At 31.0% G+C, this 11,434-nt stretch overlaps 1 long non-coding RNA gene across 1 annotated transcript; it reads right to left on the bottom strand.

The window, feature by feature from the left end:
• Positions 1 to 588: 588 nt before the first annotated feature.
• LOC148872210 (uncharacterized) lies at positions 589 to 6,949 on the bottom strand. Its single transcript, XR_016107961.1, has 2 exons — positions 6,693 to 6,949; positions 589 to 853 (listed from the first exon to the last, which is right to left on the bottom strand). It is a non-coding gene; the product is annotated as an uncharacterized LOC148872210 (long non-coding RNA).
• Positions 6,950 to 11,434: the final 4,485 nt, after the last annotated feature.

The raw sequence follows: 11,434 nt of genomic DNA on the forward strand, positions 1-11,434 counted from the left end.
AAAGGCATTGGTTTTAATAGATGAGGCCTTCAAAAACTCATATACAATGATGTTAGGTTTGATGCAAGAGTTACATCTAAGGGATGAAGGATGTGTAACACACATTGTACTAAATGATGATTCGACTTTTTCATTTTTCTTTTGGACTTTTAGAACATGTATTCCCACTTTTCACAAAATTCCTAGGCTGATTCTATCAATTGATGGGACACATCTGAAGGGTTTTGTGCTTGGTGCTTTATTAATAGATTTTGGAGTTGATGGAAAAAAATATATTATTCCAATTGCATTTGGTTAAGATTGAGAACAAAGATTGTTGGGAGTGGTTTTTTATCTTGCATTCGACATTTTATCCTACCACAAGAAACCTTTTGGTCATACTTCATAATAATTACAAATCAACATCTTGGATTTTTTAAAGGAGTTCACAAGGTGTTTCCTAGTTTACATCATAGTTTTTGCCTTCATCATATTTTGGAGATTTTTAGGATACATTAAAAAATGAGTTATTAAGATATTTATTTTGGGTGGCACTACGTGCATTTACTATGCAAAAATGTGATGAAATCTTGAAAAAAATTAAAGGAATAAATGCAAATTCTTTTAAATGGATAATGAAGCTTGAAAAGAGACATTAGGCAAAAGCCTATTTTGATGGAAACAGGTACAATTTAGACATGACTAGACCTGTTCACAGGCTAGGTTTTGGGCCTAACTTTACATTATGTCATGCTCAAGTTCATTCAAAATTTGGCAAAAGCCAAGCCCGAGTCTGATCCATGAATAGGTCTAGACATGACAAACTTGTCTAAACAGTTTAACTTCATATTGAAAGAAGTACGAGAGTTGCCAACTGCACGACAGTTAAGAAAATGAGAATGAATGTTGCAAATTTATTTCTTAAAAGGCACTTGAAAGTTGCAAAAATGAAAGCACAATTAACTTAATTTGGTGAGAAATACATCTAAATAGTTAATCATGATGTAGGTTCAATTAATCTAATTCCATTTTCTTTGTATGTATATCAAGTGATTTCATTATATTGACAAGATAGTGTTGATCTCTAGAAGTTTGCATGCTCTTGTTGTGCATTTAATGTGATGGCTTGTAATCATACAACAACATCAATTCAACATAGACATTTTGATATATATGAATTTTGTCATCAGTGGTTTATTTGTGAAACATATTGCATGACATACGAAGAGAATAAATGTCCAAATTACTAAGTAAGCTACTAAGTTAAGATAACAAAAAATGTATTCTATCACCATGTCATGTAGTTCAGCTCGCAAAGATTTCACATTTGTCTCATTATAACCCTGATTATTATATATCATACTTGATAGCACACAAATATGATGAATTTATTTTGTATGTTATCCGATTAAATCACTTTTTGAACTCAATTGAAATGGAACCACCAACCACTTGATTAGGTACATCTAAATTACAACAGTTAATGCCACTTGCTAAGGTGTTCCACACATCTACTTGATCTTTCATCTTCGCAATCTAATCTTTTGTTTAATGTTTGTTAATCCTTTCCCATTTAAGCACATTAATAGGTATGGATCGCTCTACCCCAAATCGCATCATGCATCTATTAAGCAAGTGTCATTCCATGATATTAAAACACATGGGCCATGTTTGTGTACAATCATAAATCTCTACCCCCAGTACCTTTATTTCTTCCTCGTTCAAATTCTTATATAATTGTTATTTAACTTACAACTCAATAAAAAAAGAAAGATTATAAATAAGTACATCTATAGAAGTGAAAAAAACCATTACCAACATTAACTATTTATATGCTCTATACAAAGTTTGTTGAGCTCTTGGTAATAAAACAATTGATTGTGATGAAGATTTATTATAGAACTAGGCATCTAACACTTTATAAGCGGCACCTTTCTATCAGAACCAAAGATGGATGGTTTAGGACGACTAACTAATAGATGTTCATATGCCCGACACTGCTAGGTAGTATTGGTTTAGTATAATGGTCTACAAATTGAAAAAAAATACAAAATAGTATAAAAAAAATATACATGCAATAGTGTTACGTATCCATAGATATTTCTATAACCAGAAGATGTAGTGTTTGATAATGACCTATAAAGGTATGCAAGATCTATAGCACCCCATGCATATTTGCTTGCCTCTATAATATTTTCAAATAATTGAAGATAAATGAGATTGATAGAAAACTTGGAACTATAAGAGAAAATGATACATCTTAGCAAATATAACAAATAAGCTCTCTAGTGTGAAATAGTATAACCATTTCATTGGGATTTTTTGGCAAATGATTGAAAGTGTCTCTTAACTACTTCGTTGATACATCTATTTCTTATTTGTGGGTTTCTAGCGCCTAAGTATTTTTAACATAACTATTTTTCTATTATGCTAAAACTTGATACCACAATATTAGAAACTTGAAGACCAGTGATATATTTCACATCTTATAATGTAATTATCATTTCACTCCAAGGCATATGAAAAGTATTGGTTTTATTTTTTTATCTTTGAACAAGTGCATTAACTAAATGATGGTCAATGTCTACATGTCGGATTGTAGAAAATGGTTATACGCCACTTTGTTTAATAAGACCCTTCATATCTTCATTCTCAATAGCCCATATGGCTAAAGCCTTCGTATGCTTAATGCATTTCAATATTTCCCTTTCTTATAAAGAAAGAATAAATGATTATTTATTATATAATTATTGGTTTATATTCTTTAGTTAATTATTGAATTAATTATTTTGTTAGGGTCATTTACTAAAATAACCCTATAGTTTCATAAATTTACTAAAATCTTCCCTATGATTTGTGTTTTGCTAAAACATTCTCTATGTTTTGAAATCAATTTACTTAATCAACCTTTTATTAGATGAAAGTGGAAAATGACAATTTTAACCTTAACATCTATTCAAATAGATTCATTCATAAGAAACTAATAACAAAAATACCATTTTTGCCCTTAATAAACAAAGACAATCACTCAATTTTTTTATTTGGTCATTTTTTCTATACAAAAAAGTGTTAGGAGTACTTTTGGAATAAACAACCATGTATCCATACCCTTGAACATTTTCCACTTAGTTTAGGGGCACTTTTGGAATAAACAACCATGTTAAACTTTTTTTTTTCACTTAGTTCAAGTGATCATGTTACTATTTTCGTATGACAAAACAAATAGTTCTTAATGAAAGGTTGATTTAGAAAATAGATTACAAACTATAAGGGGTATTTAAGTAAAATGAAAACTAGATGATATGTTTAAGTAAATATGTGAAACTATAGGGTGTATTCTAGTAAATGACCTATTTTATTACTTTTCCTTGCCATATTTCTTTGGAGACATGGCTATCTTGAGCATACAAAATGGATGGATCTTTAGGTCCTGGGTAATTTTGTGCCATACTATATATGCAAATTATCTGTTAGTAAAATACAATCGATAAAAGAAAGTTGAAATGCCAACATGATAAACAAAATAATACATATGCAACTATATTTTTAGTCAAGAAATATATGCTATTCAAGCATTAGAGAGGCACAAGGTGTAACTTCTCCCATGATGGATTTCTTTTTCAATAGTAACCTAATTGAATTATCTTTCGTTTTTTCTTCTTCTTTTTAACCATTTTAGGTGGAGAGTTTTATATTAGACTCTGAAATATCTTTGTGATACGAAAAGAAACATTACATGTAACCATTGTTCTTGACATAATATAACCTTGCAATCCAACAATGGGGGACCTACAAAGTCACAACTGGTACATGAAATAGATGCAGTTGGTGGTCAAATTAGGAAAGTTGTTGATAGGTGACATTTAGTTTCTATTTTTTGTTGATAACTTTAAAGAAACATTGAATTTTGGCTAAAAGTTATTTTGTTGTTTTTGTCACCACTATTTATTCTCTTGCTAATGTCTATTCAGTGTTTTGACACAATCACTGTTGCTTTTTTATCTAGCTTTTCATTAGCCAAGTTTTAATTGTCCTCAATAAAGGTAGTTGTATATCTAGATCAATTTCTTCCATGTAAATTGGTTATGAGGTGTGAAATTTTGTATATTTGTCATGTAAGTTGAGATTTTAAATCCCAACTCTGGCATTTATATTAGTCCTTTCCAAAATCCTTTAAAAAAATTCTCATCATATGAAATGTTGGATAGTTTGAAATTGGTCAAGATTTTTATTATCTGATTTGACTTGTAATATTAATGCTGGACACTGAACTGACATCTAAATAAGCACTAGCACTTTGATATAAACTCACTTTAGCCACTTGTCAAATCTAGGTTTCTCTAGGGGAAACTAAAGGAAGGAACCTTGCAAAGCTCTATTGGAGCATTCTCAAGAATTTTCAGGAAAGATAAAGCCCAAAATGAAAACTTTTCATTCAATAAGGAAATGGTTACAATTCTTTTGTGTTAAATCTTGTTTGAAACTGAGGGTGATACTTTGGTGGGTGAGCTTGTTGTATCCGATAACTCCTCTTTAGAGAATTGCCTTGCCACTAAGTTCCATTGAATAGTTGGGTTACTAGTTATTTAATGTTTCTTTTAAATATTTTTGCTATTGTGATTTAAACATAATAGATCCTATGCATTACTGTTTAACTTTTGTATTTTCAAAAGAGAAAAATGAATGAGGAAAAGAATATGAACAGAGAATTGCGCTTTGCTATGTCTAAATAATGTATATTACAATTGATAACATTGTAAGGTATCGCCAAGTGGCTTCCTCATTAAAGGTTAGGACTTAGGAGGGTTTAGACTTTCAATTACTAAATTGGCTTCCATCAAACCAAAATATAATCAAGTTAAACATTGATAGTTGTAGTGTGGGAAATCCATTTTGCCTAGAATTATGGGAATGCTTAGTGACCAGGGGTGGAACTTCCTAGCCTTATATTCAAGACTAGTAGATTTTGGTGGTTCTATTAGGGCTTAAATATTGTTTGTTCCACATGGGTTATAATTGGCAACATCATGCAATACAGGGACATCTTGGGTGAAGGGATCATACATGTGGCTAAGAGGTGATGAAGCAAGGGAAGTTGGGGTGTTGTTCAAATAGATTACGACAAAGATTAACAAATGTATTATTTGATACTTTGGTAAAGAAAGGTATTCTTAGGGGCAATTTGTTTCGACTGTTTTGTAACATTGAGAAAAATTGTGGGATCAACACCCTTGTCATTGGGTGGTTGACAATTGTACTCCTTTAACTGATCTATTATTGATAGTTACTTCATCATACAGTTGGGAACAATGACAATACAAGGGGGTATGGTGTCATAAGTGAGAGTGTTGAAAGTTATAAATTATTGTTAATATACATTGAAGTAAAAAAATTGTGAAGTGGGTTTCATTCATATTTTTCCTAAGAAAATCTCTAATTTCCCCCCGTCCATAAGCACCATAGGAATCCTAAAATGCAATAACCTTTAATGTCATAACTTAAATGGCAAAAGAATTTCTTATCAAATGTATCAAAGAACTTGAAATTGCATATTGCAACATTCTTGATAAGTTAAAGTTCCCAAGAGGATAATGCAATAGAAGATAGCTCACAACCTTACGTTATATGGCAAGCATGCAACATTGTTATAAATTTGCCATGGCAACCAAGACATTAAACAAGAGAAATTCATCAAGAGATGCATTTGGCATATATAGGGAAACCTAATATGTAAATGTATATCCTTCCAAATACTTTCCATAAGAGAAGTTAACATTCATCATAAGAACAATGAGCTAACAATTTTAGCTAGTTTACATTTGATTTGTAGTCATATCTATGATTATTTGCTAAAGATGGGATAACATCCAAAGAAAGGGTAGAGCTAGGAATTTTCTTCTTTTCTTTCATCTTCAACTTCATTGATAAGTGTGTAGAATTCTTTTCCCTTCAATTATACAAGTGGTTGGTGGAAGAAACAATCCTTATAGATCACATCTTGATTGAAGAAATAGTGAGTGGTTGCTTGTACAAAATTATGCTAGTTTGTTGAAACAAAGCCACTAGGTTCTTTACAAAATTGGCACTCAATTTGCTCTGAAGTAGAAGCTTAAAAATTAAAGTCATCATAGTATCAATATTTCATATGGGTGGGCAAGGGGTTTTCTATACGGACCCATATTTAGAGGGAAAAACTCTAGTTATTGGGGGGTTGATGGTTATTGGGAATGTTAGTAAGGGACTAAATGAGTTAACATATCGTGCCCAAGAATGTACCCAACAACTTAGGCTATTGGCCCTTAACAACCAAAGTTCTCCTTTTAGACATTTTATCAAATAGGTGGGTTTCCTATGTTTTGCATCATCTGAGATTCAGAATCATCATTTAGGCTCAATTCTTAGCATGCAATGTACAAACAAGGTAGAGAATAAACATGATGTTGCTATCGACTTAAGCATGAAACTAAAATAAAAAAAGCAAAAAATTAATTTTATGCCGATTATCTAAAGCATGCATGGGATCTATGGAGAATTAAACTTTTCAACTATCCATACAGCGAAGGAGTTCTTAAAGAATTAAAATCTTTGGAGCTATGTTCTCAACCAATCCGATCGAGCACTAGAGAGCTTCCACTGTCAAGGCTCTCCCTCATCTACTCTAGCATGAAAGACACTAATGAACATAAGGAAACCAACGATGGGGACAGACTTACATTTGCTAATATTGCCTTGAAGATGGAGTTGATGTTGTTGACCTCCAAGTGAATGAGTCTGATTTGATGAAGGCTTATTTTCTAAGCTTTCAAAGTTGATTGAAAATGGTGGATGATATAGATGGAACAATGCCAAGAATTGAGACAAGGCACTATTACGGAATCATATGAGTGATGTATCCATGCTCAACCAGTTGGTCACAAGAGTTGGAGAACAAAACCCTAAATCACTTGAACCTGGAGAAGGATGTTTAAGCCTGTGTACAAGAATGCTTTTTAGGTGTGTTTTTTTTTTTTTTTAACAAAAAGGTATTTTAATTTTAAAAAGTCAATGTTTTCTCCCACTCACTAGTTTTGTCATTATTTCCAAAACATAACCGAATTTGCTAATTGATAAAATTTAATCATTTTTTGTGCAAAAAGCCTAATTCTAGTTTAGTTAATTGTTAATTATAAAATTATAATTTGAAACATAATCACTAAAATTAAAATTAATATAAAAGTTATTAAAGTTATTTGGGAAAATCTATGTTACTAGAAAGATATGGTATTGGAAGAATTTTGACCAATAAAGCACCCTCGTGAATTTTGATTAATACCATCTCGTTGATCATCTCTTTTGTGATACCAGTTGATTGGTTGTGAGCTTTTCTGATATCTTGTAATGCTTTTAGCCGAGTTGATTTCTAAATTGAGCTGAACTTGAGTCGAGTTCAAACCCAAATTTGATCTTTATGCTTTGTGCTGGAAAAGTAGCCTTAGCTTGGCTCAATCCACTTAAAGTTATAATCAAATTTGAATTGCTTTAATGGATCGGATTCAAATTCAGACAAAGGAAATACAATTTGCAACCCAAGTTTTGGATTGGATGCATCCTTCAAGTTGAGCATGACTAGTCTGGATTTGCTAGTTACTATAGTGTATAAACTTTGCTAGATCCCCACTAACATTGTTACACCTATCCTATGCCATGTGAGATAAAATAGGCATGTGGATTCATGACAACTAAGTTAATTAATTAATGGATTAATTCAAGATTTGGGATGTATTAGTAAACTTTTATAATTTAAATCAAAACAAAAAAGCCAATAGATTTCCTTCCCTCTAATGAAAGGAAAATCCAAAGCCCTCTCTCTATCCTTCTCAATTTCACCCTTTAATCACTAAGCATCTCTACACCACTATTGGCTGGCTCACCATTATTGTTGATATGCTTCTCAGAACTCTCTTGTATCTGTAGTGCAATCTCAAGGTGCCATAACCACATCAACCATTATTGGTCGTTCAACTCCACGATGGAGCATGGCATTTCTCAGTAATAATTTCTTTAAACTTTCTGGTGCGATCTTCCTTGTCAAATAGGGATCAATATTTGACCAAGAGTTCCATTATGTAGGCAGTGCAAAGCCCAATTGGCCAACGACACTTCTTCATCACCAAGTTTACTGTCCAACGTAGGCCTAGCATAGAATACTTCAAACCAAGGTTTAAGATATCGGAAACGCTAAGTGTATTGGAAAGAAAAATTTTAGAGATGTATCGGGGTATGCCTTGGATACATATGGATGCAGATGAAAAATTAAGATACACATGGAAACATTATAGATACTCCAATAAATCATAAAAATACATTAATGGCATTAGCAATTTATAAATGAAAATCACATCCTTTAGTGATTTTTATGAAAAAATATATCATAATCAACATATAGAAACATAAGGGTATTCTCTAATAAGATTATAACTACAAAATATAAGCCTAATAATTATTTAAGGAAACATTTCTTTTAATTTTTTAAACAATTACTTATTTTTATTCAAATAATTACTTTATTTTTATTCCAAAAATTTTAAAAATGTACCAACGTATAACTCTATGGATGTGATAAATCATTCAAATATTTACATGGTAAATATTATGGTTAGTTCATACCAAAAATAAGAAAAATTAAATATTTTGTATTATAATAATTAAAAACAAAAATAAATATTTTTTGTTTAAAAAAATAATAAATATTTTTTATTCTGAAAATAACAAAAATGAATATTTTACAAGAACTTTCAATAGACATATGGAGATGGTAGATCACCCATAGATCTATGACACAATTATTCTTTATGGGTACATTATACCAAAAATATAAAATTTTCTTTTTTTTGTCATTTTATATTTTTTTCTGAATTTTCTTTAAAGAATTACATAAATCTATTTAAAGAACAAAAAGAAATATAGGATTATCAACACATGGAGAGTATATCAATCTATATAGAAACATTTTCAAGCATCAAAGCAAAAAACAAATACAAAATATTGCAACATATTATCAAATAAGTTGAAAAAAATACCTATTTTTGCAATTTTCAAAAAAAGTTGAAAAAACTTCAAAAGTCTTGAGTTTTGGTGCTGGGTTGTTTTAAAAATCTTACAAGCAAAGAATGTTTAGGGATGATTTGGTGAGTTTGGGAAAGAAATAAGAATTTTAGAGAGAATTAAAAGCCTTTTTTTCTCAAAAGTTTTTTAATTTGCTTTTTGGCTACAAAAAAGTCCTTGATACACCCCCCCTGATACGGGGTTGGCATGACAAAAAGATATGATACAAAGGATTTTGTAATGTTTTCCATGCTGAGCCCTTAAAGATATGATACATATTGGCCTGCATGGGCTGATACGTTGCAAAATTTTAAACCTTGCTTCAAACAACATAACACCAAATGAGTAGACAACAGGTTTCTTAGTTAATTGATTGCATTGGTAATGTTAGGATCCAAATATCCAAATAAGGCTGCAAATGGATCGGATCGGATTTAGTAAGGGTATATCTGATCCAATCCGACGGATCCAAATCTGATAAGGATCCATATGATTTTCAATAGCATGATTCAAATTCGAATTCGAATATATTATCGAATATCTGGTTCGAATCCGATTCAATTAAAATTGTAATAAAAATTTTGATGATAGACTATAAATAATACATTATATTATTTATATAATATAATATTATATTAAAATATGTAATATACAATTATATAAATAATATATAGAATAAATACTTTTTTATAACTAACGAATTGGATTGGTCTGTATTCGAATTTGATTCGTTAAGTTAAAAGATCATCTTTTTTTTATCTTATCTAATTTATTAGGATAAAGAGGGATATCTGAATCCACCTCTTATTCGATCGGATTTCGATTTGAATCGGATCTGGTCCAACTTATTTGCAGCCCTATATTCGAAACTACCCTTAACAACTGTGCTAACGTAAGTGTACGATGAACCTTGGCCATCTGAAACCTTGGCCACCCATTTCTCATTTACCAGGATGTTTGTTATCTTCATGTAATCATGTCACGATGAATGATTCTATATTTGGTTCCAGATTAAAGATAGTTTAAGCCACAAGTAGCACCAATGCATATCAGAAGCCTTTGCTTCCATGAGAGAGGGGGTTGTTTCCCTTATAAAGGTGATCATGAAGAGTACGGTGGGCAATGTATGGGCTACTACCCCTACAATTACTCCAATGGCGCTAGTCAAAAGAAATTAAATACAAAATACCATAATATAAATTACTTTAAGAAAATGAAATATTAAATAAGTAATGCCACTTGGATGAAATTTGTGGATTTTATTCTTGTACAAATATCCAAAATGGTGAGAAATTAAGGTAGCTTCCAATATGGTTACTTAGAAGAAGTTCCTTCTTCTTCTTCTAATTGTCAATGTCACATTTGAGAGTCCTTGCAGTTTAGTCCTCTATAAATATTACCAAGTGATTGTGCCTGTTTCAAAGTAAACAAATAAATAATTAAATCATATGCTCCACCTAATTAAAATTGACTTATAAGCAATGTTTTCAACCCACCGTTGATCCAGCCGATCGAATCGTTCGAATTCACCCGACTAGAATTCCGGGTTCGGTTCAATCAAGATTCATCAGACAATCAAAATTCGTTGATTTGGTTAAGAATCGTTTGACCTGTCCAGTTTGACCACTGACTTGTTCGACCCGGTCACCGGGTCCCAGTTTACACACTTAATGTATGCAAACTTTTGGAGGCCATAAACTTACCCTCTAATGTCCGATTCATATGATTGCTTATTTTGATTTTGGGTAATTTTTTGAGATCTATGCATTCCAAGGAGCCGTAGGCACCTTGCCTTGCTATTTTTGCAAATAAAAAAAACATTGTTTGGCTTCATATTACAATTTTTAATATTTTCATAAAGAAAAAGAATTAAAAACATAAATTAAATATAAAAATATATATAACATATCTAAAATATATTTATACATTATTTATTGATAAAATATATATTTATACACATATATGTACACATACACACATATACATATATATATATGTATTAAAGCATGGTTTAAACCGTTCGACCCGACTGGTCGAACCAGAGGCAAAAATAGTTTGGCCTTGGACTCAGTTTTTAAAGCATTGCTTATAAGTAAGAAATAAGAGTCATTAATATGATAGAATTAATAAATTAAAACAATACCTGTGTGGACAAGGGAAGATTATCAAAATTTTCTAGTCTTTGCTTTCTTTTCTTCCTTCTTCCTCCATCTCTAGATTCCTACTTTATAAAAGTTAATTGGTCAATGACTAAATATTTAATTGAAACATTGATTAGATGAATTTAAAATACTACCTACATAGAACACTCCTCTAATGGTTGGCTTTTCTTTCACTTTGTTCTCTTTGAGATTGCTTTCTCTAAGGCACT

Source organism: Nelumbo lutea, chromosome 2 (genome assembly GCF_056320005.1).
Source record: "Nelumbo lutea isolate HS-2025 chromosome 2, American lotus-T2T, whole genome shotgun sequence".
Lineage (NCBI taxonomy): Eukaryota > Viridiplantae > Streptophyta > Magnoliopsida > Proteales > Nelumbonaceae > Nelumbo > Nelumbo lutea.